The sequence below is a fragment of the Carcharodon carcharias genome, chromosome 4 (assembly GCF_017639515.1).
Source record: "Carcharodon carcharias isolate sCarCar2 chromosome 4, sCarCar2.pri, whole genome shotgun sequence".
In the NCBI taxonomy this organism is placed as follows: Eukaryota; Metazoa; Chordata; class Chondrichthyes; order Lamniformes; family Lamnidae; genus Carcharodon; species Carcharodon carcharias.
In genome coordinates this window covers 137,211,423-137,227,662 of record NC_054470.1, presented here as the reverse complement: position 1 = coordinate 137,227,662, position 16,240 = coordinate 137,211,423, and the positions used below count along the sequence as shown (strand labels likewise).

At 40.9% G+C, this 16,240-nt stretch overlaps 1 protein-coding gene across 2 annotated transcripts in view; it reads right to left on the bottom strand.

The window, feature by feature from the left end:
* Nucleotides 1–16,240, bottom strand: part of kiaa0825 (KIAA0825 ortholog) — a 608,024-nt gene that overhangs the window by 62,996 nt on the left and 528,788 nt on the right. The gene's annotated exons all lie outside the window — the stretch shown is intronic.

Here is a 16,240-nt window from a genome sequence, read left to right as displayed (position 1 = left end):
CTGTTTTCTCTGAATTGTGCAGTAGTTGTAATGTAGAAAGTACTATGAATGTGCTAACAAAACAGGAGAATTAAAAAATACTTTCACTTAATGGACAATCAGTAAGCTAATTGTAAATTAATGCCTAATGGGAGAGCCAATGCATTCTAGGAACACACAGGAGAGAATGAGACTGATAGCCCATGAATTCCTTTGGTGATTATATCCTGTAATATAATCAGAATCAGAATATTTTTATAATCTATAACATTATTGAGTGAAGTGTACTCACCAGTGTATTCACCTGTGCAGAAAAATAAAATCCACATTAACATTCTTATATATGTTTTTACCACCTTTTTCAATTACTGATTGACATACTGAACTCATCAAGCCTTTTTGGACAGCACCTTCCAAACCCACTACCATCTAGAGTGACAGCCAAAGCAGACACATGGGAACAACACCACGTGGAAGTTCTGTTCCGAGCAACTCACCATCCTGACTTGGAAATATATCGCTGTTTCTTCACGGTCACTGGGTCAAAATCCTGGAACCCTCTCCCTAAAAGCAGTGTGGCTGTACCTCCACCACTTGAACTGCAGCAGTTCAAGAAGGCAGCTCACCATCACCTTCTCAAGGGCAATTAGGGATGGACAATAAATGCTGGCCATGCCAGCAATGCCCACATCCCATGAATGAATAAATTGAAAAAATAATTAAATGTAATGAAGGAAAGCTTGCAGATCCTCAGAGTTGTGTAATAATTGCTTCTGTAGGACATGCTTAAATCTACCACACCCAAATTATATCTCACAAAATAGCCATTGGATGTCACACCTTGGACTTGCAATCATTTTCCATGTCTCCAATTTTGGTAGGTACAATATTATAAGATAATGGACATACATGTGTATTATAGAGATTGGGCAAGCTAATCAAGGACTATTTGATTGTTTAGTTGACTCCTTCAGCTATCTGACACAATCCAGAAGGCTATCCATCATTCAAGTACTGCATTTATAATGCAATTTTTACTGTGATTTCTTTCAGCCATTTTTTTTAGCACCATATGGTGTGCAGATTCTGAACATGATACCATTTCATAGCGTGTTTTGGATTTGTTCAGTAGTTTCATCAAGCAGTTTAGAAAGTACAATGTAGTGCCAGTATTTTCTGAACAGGTTTAGCTGCTTGCATCTATGATTACATTTGGAATAAAGTGTCTTTAGAGAGGTATTAAAGTGTCTTTAGACAAGTATTTTGTCAGCAGAGTGTAAATGGACTGATGAGGTATTTAAATAGTGAATGGACCACTTAACTAGAAATTCTGCAGTACTATTCCTTCTGGACAATATTTTTAAGCTGCTTTTTCCCAAACTATTTATGTAACCTTCTGCAGTAATCCACAACTATGGTCGATGAGTTGATTTTTCAAAAAATGCTCATCTGTGACTAGTCCACGCACTTTTGGGACTCATTAATGTTTAAGGTATTCCCATTCGAAGTATTCAACTCACGCATTGACTACTGTAGACAAAACCAATTTTAGAAAATATTCAGTGTTGAATACTGCACAACAGTTTTAGCATTATTGAAAAACTACTGCTTCGCTGTAATAAGGATAGCTAGGCATCTACTCTGAAAACATTCATATATCAAAAAGAAAACAGTTAACAAAATCTCAGTACTGTATGGTACTCTGCAAATCATTGGTATGGTATAAAGAGTTAACAGTAGGAAAATTTCTAACAAAACTATAATTAGCTGTTACAATAATTGCTCAAGTATGATTCTATCAAAGGGATAGAGGACAAATGGAGTTAATAATTTATTTCATAAAAGGAAAAAAAACTGTTTTATGAAACAAAAACATAATAAAATCTATGCTTTACAACAACATTTTACCAGGTCACTTGAGACACAAGGGTTCCATTTACTTATCAGTCAGTTGTAGTTGACAAATCCTTAGAAAAAGTAATTTAACAACATCTTAAAGGAATATAATTTTCCACATAAATGAAAAGCTGCTGATATTCTTCCACAGCAGTAATACAAATTGTAGTGAGGAGACTGTACATCAGAAACTATTTTCTGATTTGATTAGGACTTAATGGCCGCAAAATTCGATAAGGCCTGAAAAAGAGCACAGTCAACATGATGCATGATTAATACATGCCGGTAGCTCCTGATGCAGGTGGCACGCAAACTTCATGCTTCCTGGTCATTTTCATGATTGAAGTGCGCAGCCAGCATTAAGCACACTGTTGAATGGCTGCACACCTATGTTGGAGGTACAAAATCATGATAGTCTAGCATGGGTTCAAGCTAGCCTGCAATAATTAAAGCCAACCTAAACTGCTTAAATGTGAGGTGCATTTGGACTGAAGCATGTCCTGGAAGTCTTTCTAGAAATGAGCTTGACCTGGGAAAGACAATGAGAATGGCACCATATGGCAGAGATCAGGCTCTAAGTTATTCCCATGCAGGTCTGGAGGCCCTGGTGCAGGAGCTGGATAGTAGAACAGAAGTCCTGTATTGACAATGGATCAGGAGAATTCTAGATAGAAACTGCAAAGGTAATTGAAGCATGTAACCATCATGGTCAATGCCAACAGTGTAGCCCCAAGGATCTGGATACACTATTGCAAGAAGTTCAATGGCATCACTTGAGTGGTCTAGGTTAATAAATGCATCTTTAAATGCCATTTCCCACCAACTGCACCACTAGTCTCACATACTGCTTAATGCACCACACCTCACCACTCACTCAACAACAATCTCTATCAATACACCTCATTCACAGCTCTACATCACCCTCACACAATTAGCACTGCCTCACACCCATATCTCATAGCTTGAATATACTGCAAGCTATTCAACCATGTCAATCACATCATGCAAAGACACTGCATCATGCTCACTAACACACTTCCTTCTCTATAAAAGCAAAGTATCGCAGATGCTGAAAATCAAACTAAAAACAGAATACTCAGGTAGCATCTGTGGAGAGATGAAGACAGTTAATGGGCTGAATTTTCCCAGTCCCATGGAGGCAGGTTAGTGATGGAACTGGGAGCTAATTGGATGTGGCTACCACATTCCCACCTCCAAACAATCTTGCTGCAGGGGTTGCGAGTGTGGAAGAGGCTACCCAGCTGGCAGCAGCAGGAAGCCAATTAGGCCCATTTGCGGGGAAGATGCTGCTATGACTGGGACCTTCCTAACAGCAGCCTATTGCCCCTGTTGATGTTGGAGCCCAGAATCCAGAGCCTGAAATTGAATTAGTGGCCTCCCAGCAGCAGGCCAGGGAGTTATCAATGCCTCCTCTCCATCTCCATACCCTAATGGATTAATGGTGATGGAGAGGAGGCATTGATCACAAGCCATGTCATACCATGGCCTCTTCCGGGTTCCAGAAACGCAATTGAGGATGATGTTGGAATTGTGAACCACCTGGGAAAATCCAGATCAATGTGTCAGGTGGATAATTCGTCACTGGAACAGAACAAAACGCCATTGTCTTGAAAAGTTAACTCTGTTTCTTTCTCTGCCGATAATGCCTGACCTGCTGAGTTTTCAAGCATTTTCTGTTTTTATTTAACTTCCCTCTCTCTTGTAGGGCAAGGCGTGTACTACCACAGGCAGCAGGAATTAACTGGCAGCAGACCAGCATGACTGCATGTCCTCTTCTTGATGGAGAAAACAGTGGTTGCCATCATTGGAATGGCCATGAATGAAGCGATGCTGAAACCACTGAAGATGATACTACGCTTATACCTAATCCTTCCTACATAACCCACTTCCCCTCATCCCACAGCCTCTTCTGCCATACAATTTGCAGATGGTTTAAGAATACACCTCTTGCTTTCCCCCTTCCCCTCAATGTATCCCTACTTGTGTCTCTTTTCTTTCAAATACCCAAGAACTGCAACCTGGCCAGGCAATGAAGCAGAAGCAAGATGAGGAAGAGAAGAAGAGATCGATGGTGATGAAACACTGTCGCCCTCTCTTATTTGCAGTCACTTGATACAGTACGTTCTTTAGAGGAAAGCTTAGAGGTGGGGTCTATATGTGGTGAGACATCAGGAATGAGTGGCCTACAGCCAGGATGCGGGGAAAGACTAGCACAGTTGCCAACTCGCAGAGGTTGAGATCACACATGAGTTCTGATCTATAGGACTCAGATGAGGGCTTTAATGGGGCAGTGCACAGAAAAACATTGATGGGTATGTACACAGAAATGCTTCATTACTGGCAGGCCTGCCAGAAAACTTCCGCAGACCCAGCAACATTGAAGGAATGGCGATATAGTTCCAAGTCAGGATGGTGTGTGGCTTGGAGGGGAACGTGCTAGTGGTTTTGCTCCAATGCATCTGCTGCCCTTTTCCTTCTAGGTGGTCCAGGTTGTAGGTTTGGAAGGTGTTTTCGAAGGAGGCTTGGCGAGTTGCTGCAATGCATCCTGTATATGGTACACACTGCTGTCACTGTTTATGGGCGGTGCAGGAGTGAATGTTTAAGGTGGTGAATGGGGTGCCATCAAGCAGGCTGCATTGTCTTGGATGGTGTCAAGCTTCTTGAGTGTTGTTAGAGCTTCATTCATCCAGGCAAACATTACACTCCTGACTAATGCCTTGTAGATCGTGGACAGGCTTTAGGGAGTTAGGGTATGAGTTACTTGCCACAGAATTTCTCACCTCTGACCTTTTCTTGTAGTCGAATTATTTATATGAATGATCCAGTTCAGTTTCTGGTCAATGGTATTCCCCAGGATGTTGCTGGGATTACTGTTACTCACCATTTAAGCAAATGATTTTGACAAGGGATGGGCAACTAGGGATGGGCAATAAATGCTGGCCCAGCCAGTGAAGCCCACATCCTGTGAATGAATAAAAAAATACTCAGGAATTGGAAGTACAATTGCAATAGTTGCGAACACCACCAAATTGGGCGGTATAGTTAATATGAAGGAAGACTGCAACAAAATATTAGCACACGTTAATAAACTTGCAGAGTGGGCATGCAATTGGCAAATTAATTTCAATATTGGCAAGTGTGAGGTGGTACAATTAGAAAGAATAAGAAACCACATACATCTTGGGAAGTAAGAGTGTGAATAGGGTAGAGGAGTAAAGGGATCTCAGGGTACTGACACACAAACCATTAAAGGTAGTGACATAGGTTTACAAAGCCTGTTTCTATGCTGTATATTCTGTGTAATTCAATATAATTCAAAACGTGAGCCATAAGTTGCTCACAGATGGAAAACAGGTAAAGATATTTTGTTGACCTCTGTTTTGCTGGGAATTGAAGGGAAAATATCTGCTAAGGTTTGTTCCTAATTCTCTTTCCTAACTAAACCAGTGTGGCTTTCTGGAACATGTTGGCTTCCACAGTTGAATATTCTACTGACACATATTTCCTGTGCTCTTCCATAACAAATGACCACATAGGCATGGTGAGGAGAACTGTTGGTGGCCATGGACCTCTAAACCAGAAGGACTTGGGACCTCAAAAGCAGAGGGTAAAAAATGAAAGAAAGAGAAACAAGCTCAATAATCACACTAATTAAATAACATTCCTACTCAATTACTAAAAAAGGACAATTTTATATAAGAAACAAAAATTAAATCAAAATCTGTGTATATTCTTCCAAATTGATGTCATAGAGTAGTTCTGCACAGGAGTAGACCAATCATCCTGTTGTGTCTGTGCTGGCTCTTTTCAAAAGCAACTTATCTAGTTCCATTCCCTTGAATTTTCACTGTAGCCCTGCAATTTTTTTTCTCTTCCAAATAACTATCCAATCCTCCTATGAAGGCCTTGATTGAATCTGCATGCACAACACTCTCAGGAACTGCATTCCAGATCCTAAAGATAAAAACAAAAAACTGCGGATGCTGGAAATCCAAAACAAAAACAGAATTACCTGGACAAACTCAGCAGGTCTGGCAGCATCGGCGGAGAAGAAAAGAGTTGACGTTTCGAGTCCTCACGACCCTTCAACAGAACTTTGTAGGTTTTAATGAGATCATCTCTCATTCTTCTAAGCTCCAGTAAATATAAGCCCAATTTACTCAGCCTCTCATTATAGGTTATACTTCTCATCCCAGGTACCAATTTATTGAACCTCCACTGCACCACCTCTAATGCAAGTATATCCTTTCTTAAATGTGGAGACCAAATCTCAATTGACTTCAATTGTTAAACTCTCCAAATAACCTCTAAAATTACAAGACTTTACATGTCTCCCAAAAGGATTCTTATCAGTATGAGTTTGGGCCTCCTATATATTAAAAGAATATACAAATTAGGAGCAGGAGTAGTTCTGTTGAAGGGTCATGAGGACTCGAAACGTCAACTCTTTTCTTCTCCGCCGATGCTGCCAGACCTGCTGAGTTTGTCCAGGTAATTCTGTTTTTATTCCAGATCCTAACCACTTGCAGCAGAAAAAAGTTTGCCAATCACCTTAAATCGATGTCCTCTGGTTCTCAAATCTTTGACCAATGGCAACAGTTTACTCCCTATTTGCTGCTCTTAATTGGATAGGGAATCTGAATCCATGACAAGTAAGGGGGCACCCTTGCGAAATCCCAATGAGTGACTGTTTACATCGGGAGGCGGGTTCAGGATCTGCAGTCTCAACCTTTGTTTCCCAACCCTGGAGGGAAAATTGAGGCCAATGTTTCCCTTGGAGAAATCTAAAACTAGAGGGCTTAGGTTCAGAATAAGGGATGACCCATTTAAGGCAGAGGTGAGGAGAATGTGACCCAAGTTTTAGATTTCCTGACCAGTAGAAACAATCTCTCAGTGTTCACCCTATCAAGCCCCTTCAGAATTTTGTAGGTTTTAATGAGATCGTCTCTCATTCTTCTAAGCTCCAGTAAATATAAGTCCAATTTACTCAGCCTCTCATTATAGGTTATACTTCTCATCCCAGGTAACAATTTATTGAACCTCCACTGTACCACCTCTAATGCAAGTATATCCTTTCTTAAATGTGGAGACCAAATCTCAATTGACTTCAATTGTTAAACTCTCCAAATAACCTCTAAAATTACAAGACTTTATATGTCTCCCAAAAGGATTCTTATCAGTATGAGTTTGGGCCTCCTATATATTAAAAGAATATACAAATTAGGAGCAGGAGTAGACCAGTGAGTCCCTCAAGTCTGCTCTGCCATTCAATAAGATCATGGCTGATCTAATTGTAACTTCAACTCCACATTTCTGCCTACCCCCAATAGCCTTTCACCCCCTTGCTTATCAAGCATCTATTTAGCTCTGCCTTAGAGATGTTCAAAGACTCTGCTTTCACTGCCTTTTCAGGAAGAGAGTTCCAAAGACTCACAAGTCTCTGAGAGAAAAAAAATTCTCCTCATCTTTGTCTGAATGGGTGACCCCTTATTTTTAAACAGTGACCCCTAGTTTTAGATTCTCCCAAAAGATGAAACGTGCTTTCCACATCCATCCTGTCAAGACCTCTCAGGATCTTATATATTTCAATCAAGTTGCCTCTTCCCTTCTAAACTCCAGCAGATACAAGGCTAATCTGTCCAACCTCTCCTCATAAGATGACCCACCCAATCCAGGTATTAGTCTAATAAACCTTCTTTGAATTGCTTCCAATGCATTTACATCCTTCCTTAAATAAGGAGACCAATACTGTACATAGTACCCCAGGTGTGGTTGCCCCAGTGCCCTGTATAACTGAAGGATAAACTCCCTGCTTTTGTATTCAATTCCCCTCACAATAAGTGATAACGTTCTATTAACTTTCCTAATTACTTGCTGTACCTGCATAGTAACCTTTTGTGATTCATGCACTAGGACACCCAGATCCCTCTGCATCTCAGAGCTTTGCAATCTCTCACCATTTAGATAATATGCTTCTTTTTTATTCTTCCAGCCAAATGGATTATTTCATATCTTCCCACATTGAACTCCATTTGCCAGATCTTTACCCACTCACCTAACTTATCTATATATCTTTGTAGCCTTCTTATGTCCTCTTCACAACTTACTATCCTGCATATCTTTGGGTCATCAGCAAATTTAGCAGCCATACCTTCAGTCCTTTCATCCAAGTCATTTATATAAATTGTAAAAAGTTGAGGCCCCAGCACTGATCCCTGTGGCACACCACTTGTTACATCTTACCAATCAGAAAATGACCCATAAATGTCTACTATCTGATTCCTGTTAGCTCGCCAATCTTCTATCCATGCCAATATGTTACCATCTATACCATAAGCTTTTATTGTCTGCAATAACCTTTGATGTGGCATTTTATCAAATGCCTACTGGAAATCTAAGTACAGTACATCCACCAGTTCCCCTTTATTCACAGCACATTTGCTTCTTCAAAAAACTCCAATAAATTGGTTAGACATAATTTTTCTCTCGCAAAACTATGTTGATTCTGCCTGATTAGTCTGAATTTATCTAAGTGCCCTGCTATACCATATTTAATAATAGCTTCTAACATTTTCCCTATGACAGATGTTAAGCTAACTGGCCTGCAGTTTCCTGCTTTCTAACTCCATCCCTTTTTGAATAAAGAAGTTACATTCACTATTTTCCAATCTAATGGGATGTTCCCCGAATCAAGGGAATCTTGGAAAATTAAAAACAACGCTTCAACTATCTTACTAGTCACTATTTTAAGACCCTTGGATGAAGTCCTTCAGCACCCGGAACCTTCAGCCCGAAGCTCCAACAATTTGTTCGGTACCAATTTCCTGGTGACTGTAATTTTCTTGAGTTCCTCCCTCCATTCTATTTGCTGCTTTACAGCTATTTCTGGGATGTTACTTGTATCCTCTATGGTGAAGACCAATGCAAAATACCTGTTCAATTCATCCGCCATCTCCCTATTTTCCATCATTAATTCTCCAGACACACTTCCTATAGGACCAATGCCCACATTGTTAAACTCATTTCTTTTTAAAATATCTACAGAAACTCTTACTACCAGTCTTTATACTTCTAGCTGGCTTTCTCTCATACTTTAATTTTTTCCTCCTTATTAATTGTTTAGTCATTCTTTGCTGTGTTTTTTAGATTCTGTTCAATCTTCTGACCTTGTCACCCATCTTTGCACAATTATATGCCTTAAGTTTGATACTATCTTTAACTTTTTTAGTTAACCACGGATGGATATCAGTGATAATGATAAGGTAATTTAAGGACACAGATACATAATACTCATATTCCTGGGTCAGAATATTATTTAATTAACTACATCTTGTAGAAGGGATGTGCAATGTAGGAAACATGGATACCTATTAAAGAAAAGCATTCTTATGCCAATCATGTGAGATTTCTTTTTTCCAAGTCTACAACCTTGTCATCTTTAATATTCCTATTGCATGAATCCTTTTATAATTCAATGGTCTATACTTATTGCTGATTTTGTCCTACAAAAAAATTTGCATCTCAGCATCTCACAATTAAATGGCAAGTAGGATCTGAAGGACATCTCCTATTGTTAATGATTTCACTAAGGCTACTGCAAAGCGATGATAGTTTTGCAATAGCTACTTTTCTGGTATTTTAACGTTTTCAAAATCCTTGTGTTTAATTTCATCAGCTAACCTATAATTATCCTGCCTAATTAGAATTATTCATGGTTAATTGTTCAAAAGTGGCACATCTTTAAAACCCACATCATTTTCTTTTTTCTAACTGTGTTGAGAGAAAAATACAAAGTTCAAATTGCAGCTACAAAGAAATTATTTTTTTCTAGAACTCTAGTAAGCCCTACCTTTGCTGTTTTGAAATTTCAACTGCCTGCTATAAAAGTCTTTTCTTTGGAAATGGTGATTCCAGGGTGGGTAAATGAAAATCAGGTTTGTGGAAGTATGATCATGGTAATAGAAAATAATTAGATTAAGAGTGATTCTAGTTCAAGACCTCATTTTAACCTATCATCCATGTACATGCACACAGCCTCATCACCAAGCTAAAAATACATTTTATAACAACAAACTTATTGAAATAACAAATAACACTAATATTGCCATATCTGCAGTAATGTTGCCTCTTTCAAAATACGGTTATATTGGTAGTTGTCCTATTCTTGGTATATTACCCGAAACCTCGTGTAGGCCCATTATTCATTTTTTCTTGGTGTCAACCATCAGGTTGCATTCTACAATCTCACTGGTACTCATTGAGGTCAACTAGCCTAACTTACTGTTAAGTAAGTTAACAGCACTTTGTAGAAGTGAGTCAAATGGCTGTCATTCAAATGTTATCAATACCTCTGGTATGTGCATTGTCACCTACCAAATTGTCCACTGTTTGGCACTTGTAGAGTAACCAGATAAACCCCCATAGTAATTTACTGGTTTTGTCCTAATGAAGCTACAGGGTAAAAAGTGACCTTTTGCCAAATTGCGGTATTGTTCTGTTATCAAGGAATGGACAGTGCATTTTTGACTGCCTTGTAGCTTCATGGAAATTTCATCTTTACATGTCAAACTAACATCACAGTCACACACTTGTTACTTGCTGAGCCATGAGTTTCAGTGAATGTGTGATTCAGCTCTCCCATGTGATTCACTAGAAAATAAGAGGAGACTATAGATAAGTCATTCGGTATATCTAATACCTTTGGTTTCTTTTTTTACTTCATGTGCCACAAAAATATCTTAGTCTCTTTTTTTTATTCATTCACAGCATGTGAGCATTGCTGGTTAGGCCAGCATTTACTGTCCATCTCTAATTGCCGTTGAGAAGGCTGTGGTGAGCCACCTTCTTGAACCGCTGCAGTCCATGTGGTGGTGGAGGTACGCCTACAATGCTGTTAGGAAGGGAATTCCAGGATTTTGATCCAGTGAAAGTGAGGAAATGGCAATATAGTTCCAAGTCAGAATGGTGTGTGGCTTGGAGAAAAAGTTGCAGATGATCGTGCTCCCATGCATCTACTTCCCTTGTCTTCTCAGTAGTAGAGGTCACAGTTTTGGAAGGTGATACCGAAGAAGTCTTGGTGAGTTGCTGTAGTGCAACTTGTAGGTGGTACACACTGCTGCCACAGTGTATCGGTGGTGGAGGGAGTGTTGAAGGTGGTGTTTGGGGTGCCAATCAAGTGGGTTTCTTTGTCCCAGATGGTGTCAAGCTTCTTTGATGTTGATGGAGCTGCACTCATCCAGGCAAGCGGAGAGTATTCCCCACTTCTGATTTAAGCCTTGTAGACATGGACAGGCTTTGGGGAATCAGGAGGTGAGTTACTCACTGTAGAATTCCCAGCCTCTGACCTTCTCTTGTAGCCACAGAATTTAGTCAATAGTAATTCCAAGATGTTAATAGTAGGGAATTCAGAGATGTAATGCCATTAAATAGCATTGTTGGCAACACGTTCCATCACTTTGATAATCATTAAGAGTAGATTGATGGGGTGGTAATTAACAGGGTTGGATTTGTCCTGCTTTTTGTGGACAAGACAAAGCTTGGCAATTTTCCACTTTGTTGGGTAGATGACAGTGTTGTAGCTGTACTGGACCATATCTGTGCCTCCATGATGCTCTAGAAGCAATGTCTAAAATTGCCACAGGCCACTGAGAAGTCCTGCCCATGTGAGTGACATACTTTTGGGCTATTAAAAATTGTCTGCACTGTCAAAAACTCACTTATCAAGTCTAAATGAAGTGGGTATGTGTTCATTATTTAATAACCTCACCTCAGCTGTGCAGACAGATAACTTGTCAAACATTTTGCAAAGACCAGAAAAAGTTGCCTTTGTTATAATGTTTTCCTTAATATATTTAATTACAAACATACATTGCATTTCATATTCGAGATTATATTCCAAGCAATGCCTATTATGAATAGCTGAAGGAATAGGCAGAGTGCTGACTGTACTCAACCAACCTGCGCTGCAGAACTCAGAACATAATGTCTAATGTTAGATGTGATTCTGTGATTGGACACATTTGCTGAACAATCCTGAGTGGGCTAAAACTTACACTAATAACCCATTTAAAATTATCAGTCTGGCTCACAATGTAGCTCACTGGAAGCTACACATATGCATATGCATGGACCTGTCCTCTGCAGACAAAAGGAATATGTCCGGACATCGCATCTTTTTTGAATTAAAAGAAACATAGGGAACAAAAGCTCCCTGGTGCACGCACCATGGCAATGTTGTGACCATTCACAGCTGACTTGCCAACCAATCAGCACCCCTTTTCTCATGCAGTATAAATTGTCATTCCCTTTGAAATTTGGCATTCTTCCATCCATTCTGATAAGTGCAAGATGAAAAATTTCGACAGCATGTCTCTTTTTCAGCAATAATATAATTGGCACAAATCTAAGGGGGTCCAGGCCATAATCTTGCTTGCACTCCCAAGTGTACCCTACATCCACCCCTTGATTGGCAGCAGTATCTCTGGTCTCATTAGGTAAACCTGCATCGACAAAATGCCAGATTCAATTAAAGTCCTCGGGTATTTTAACCTCCTCAATGCTGACCTTGTAATGGGAATCCAATGATTAATACAGGATCATCAAAGAAAGTTCATTAAGTTAGAATAAGAGTTCACCAAAACGGACATGGGTTATCGGCACTTAATTGTTTAAGGTGAATTATACTTCACAGCTACTCACTGGGCAGAATCTTCCTCGGGAAGCTTGGTGGGCAGAGGAACTTAATTTGGTGGGGTGCCAAAAGTCAGTTTCCGATGGTGGGATGAACTTTAAAAATTATATTCTTGGGTCTCTAAAGGCGGATTAAAGGCTTCCCAACGAACAATGTCAGAAAGCCCTTCATTAAAAGACAACCTTGCCAGAATTAAGTTCTACCTCCAAATTAAGCTCCCTGCCAACAATAGGTTAGAATGTTCATTTTTACGATTGCACGTAAGTGGTGTGGACTTGGTGAGGTAGACTTCTTTGATTAACGGTGAGTTGCTGCTGCATTGTCCTCTTTGGAGAGCATCTGTAAATGCCAGCCTATGCTTGAGACGGGTGGTGGCAGTGCAAGTTGTGTGGAGGATGACCAAGGAAGGGAGGAAGGGTTAGCGGGGAAGGGTAGAGCAATGGCTGAGCAAAGGTGGAAGGGTTGGTGCAAGCTGTCCAGGTGCCTCTTAAATATGGCGTCTGGACCTTTGATCCCATGAAGTAACAGCAGGGACAACGACTTCTTGTCCGCCCCACCATGAAAATCAGTGAGCTCCTCACAGGTGCATATTCAATTAGTTGAACAGCACAACATCACATATGGTCAGCCATCTTGCATCCCTGGCCCATCACCCCAGCAGATATCCCACCAGCAAATCTAGACTCCAGAATGGAAGGTTCCAGCCATTATAATTCAAAATAATCCATTGTTATTAAGTTCTTTGAAATATTAAGATTGCAGCCATGGAAGGAACATACGGGTCAAGGCATGTCAGACCATTAATCGGCTTGTCAATTCTTCCACTACTTCATACTATTCTACAAGGGAAGAGTGTTAAGAATTGAAAAAACATCATTTGAGTTATTTCTCAGAGATGCAGTAAAGAACTATTTCAATGCATATTTCATCTGAGAAATATCTCAAATGATGAAAGCCATGTGTCACAACTTCTTGTTGGGTAAATGGGAACAAGGTTACATAGTGGAAATGTACCAACTACTATATTATATCATTAATTTGTATCCATTTTCATAGGATGCAGAAAAAGTAATGAGAATGGTTCCAGATTTGTGGAACTTCAGTTGCGTAGAAAGATTGGAGAAGTTGGAACTGTATTCTTTGGAGAAGAGAGGGTTGAGAGGAGATTTGATAGAGGCGTTCAAAATCATGAGGGCTCTGAACAGGGTAGATCAGGAGAAACTGTTCCCATTGGTGAAGAACTTAGAACCAGAGGATATGGATTTAAGGAAATGTGCAAAAGAAGCAATGCTGACACGATGAAAAACTTTTTCACGCAGTTAATGGCTAGGATCTGGAATGCATTGCCTGAGAACCTGGTCAAGGCAGGGTCAACTGAAGCTTTCAAAAGGGAATTGGATTATTAATTGAACACGAAAAATGTGCAGGGCTATGTGGTGAGGAGGGTAACAGCTACGCGCCCACAAACGGCAGGTAGTCTATTCAGGTAAGTAAAGGGGTTATTAAAGCCAAAGCCCAGCCAATGCATGGTGGCAGACCAGGGAGTCAGCGTTCCAGCATTGTTTTAACCACCAAAACACTGTGCAGCCAGCATACTGAGATGGCTACAGCTGCAGGTCACTTTGTGGAGAGGTTTCCCTTCCATAATGGTGGTCACAGAGCTGTAGCCACCTATTTTAAAGTTATAGAAATGTCTTCAGAGGGTGTTGCCCTCTGGAGATGCCCTCTACTCACCTACAACAGTAGTTCCCTCCCCTGATGGTGAGGCTGCTGGCGAATCAGTGCTGGAGAATATCCTTATTTGGATAGGGCTTTGGAGGCAGCCTCCAAAAAAAAATCACCTTCTGGGTCCTGGGACCAACGCGTTTAGGTTTCAACCTTCAGGTCCCCCTCACAGTGGGATCAGAACATGGGGCAAAAATTTAGCCCCATGCTTCTGGCCGGGGGCAGGAAACACTCTTGACTAACCCTGTGAAGGAGCGGGAATAAGTGGTGAAGGTCATAAATGCTGAGAGTGGGGCAGCACAAATGCAGCAGTGCCAAAAAAAAGTTTAATGATCTCACTCAGGTGGTTGTGACGAGTGAATGCATCTGCACATCACAGGCTGGATTTAATGGTTGCAGTGGTGGGCCAGTCTACATTTAGAAAGCTGGTGGCAACATTGCTGTGGCCATTTCCAGGCACCTCAATACAATTAAAATCCAATCAAGTGTTTACCCATTTCGCTTCAGGATTCTGGGGTCCTGCAGAAGAATGACCCACCTCCGACAGTTGCTGGCCAGAGGTTGGCAGCTCTTTAGTATCAGCAGTGCTATCAGGAAAGGCTGATACTACAGCACTGCCGTTACTACAGCAAGCCTGGGCAGAGGAACAGTGCTGGGAACTCCTGAACTCAGGTAAGTTGGGGGCTGCTCTGTTGCCAGTAAGACAAGTCCTGGCAAGAGGTGGGGAAGGGAGGTTTCCAAGAGTGGGGAGGTCTTTCCCTGGGGACGGCCTTTACCATTGTCAGGTCCCTATGTCGGACACGGTCACTAAACAGGCGGACTGCAGCACTTATACATTAAGAATCTTCTGCCTGTTCTGCAGTGGAAGCTGTGGCAGTAGCCAGAAGACACTCAACCATGGGACACTCGGTGCTGCCATGGAAATATCCATGGCGACCTCGATATCAGGGCTGTTTGCACACAATCCCCCTGGCCTAGCTACAACCCATTCAGAAGTCATGATATCCCTGGCTGCTGGATGTAGATCTTAGTGTTTGATGAGCCATGAATGTTCTTACAGCAGCGTAGCAATTTGTGTTCCAGCAGATTATAAAGATTGCTGAGGTGCCAGCTCGTGGGAGTGGCAGTAACTCCATACAGCATGGAACTCCTGTCCTCTCTCAAGATGATAACATTCATGCTCCCATCACTGTCGTTATACCAGTGTCCTTGCTGTTGTCTCTCAGCCAACCAGCCTAGAATGCTACCATCCATGCTGAGGTGATGCAGTCTGAAGCCACGATCTAAAGCCACAGAGCTACTCAAGGTTGGTCTCTCTCAGTCCTTCCAGTTGCAAATGGTATATGCAGTCTCCTCCCTTCCTCTTCCTCCCTCAATAATCTCTGGATCCCAGAAGCTGGTGGCTGGGCTCATTACTGTGAAGTGTGGAGCAAGCACAACATCACAAACACGAAGATTTTCTTGAGTGGGTACTGCAGAGATCTTTACCACATTGCATTAGAAGTCGGACAAAGCCACTAATCTGGTCACATCCCCATTGGAATTAATCACCATTGTCAATTTCTTGTAATTGCACAGGCTTGTGGGCCTTCAAGGAGTTTCTTAAAATTAAGCTGGTTTGTTTAGGCACAAGGACACTAGCAGTCATCATTTAAAGGCTTTAAACATTTTTTTCTCATTTACTAAGAAATTGACCACTCTATACCAAAGTAACTAGCAAATGGTACTGTATAGTTTTTGGAAAGTTATTTTCAGTCATTAAAGTCATTCAGCGAGATCATGGCTGATCTGTATCTTAATTCCATTCACCTGCCTTGGCTCCATAGCCCTTTATACCCTTGTCTAGCAAAAAAAAATACTCTCCATTTAAAGCAATAAATTGAGCTACTGCCTGTTGCTTTTTGTGGGAGACCTTCGTGTGAAAAAGTG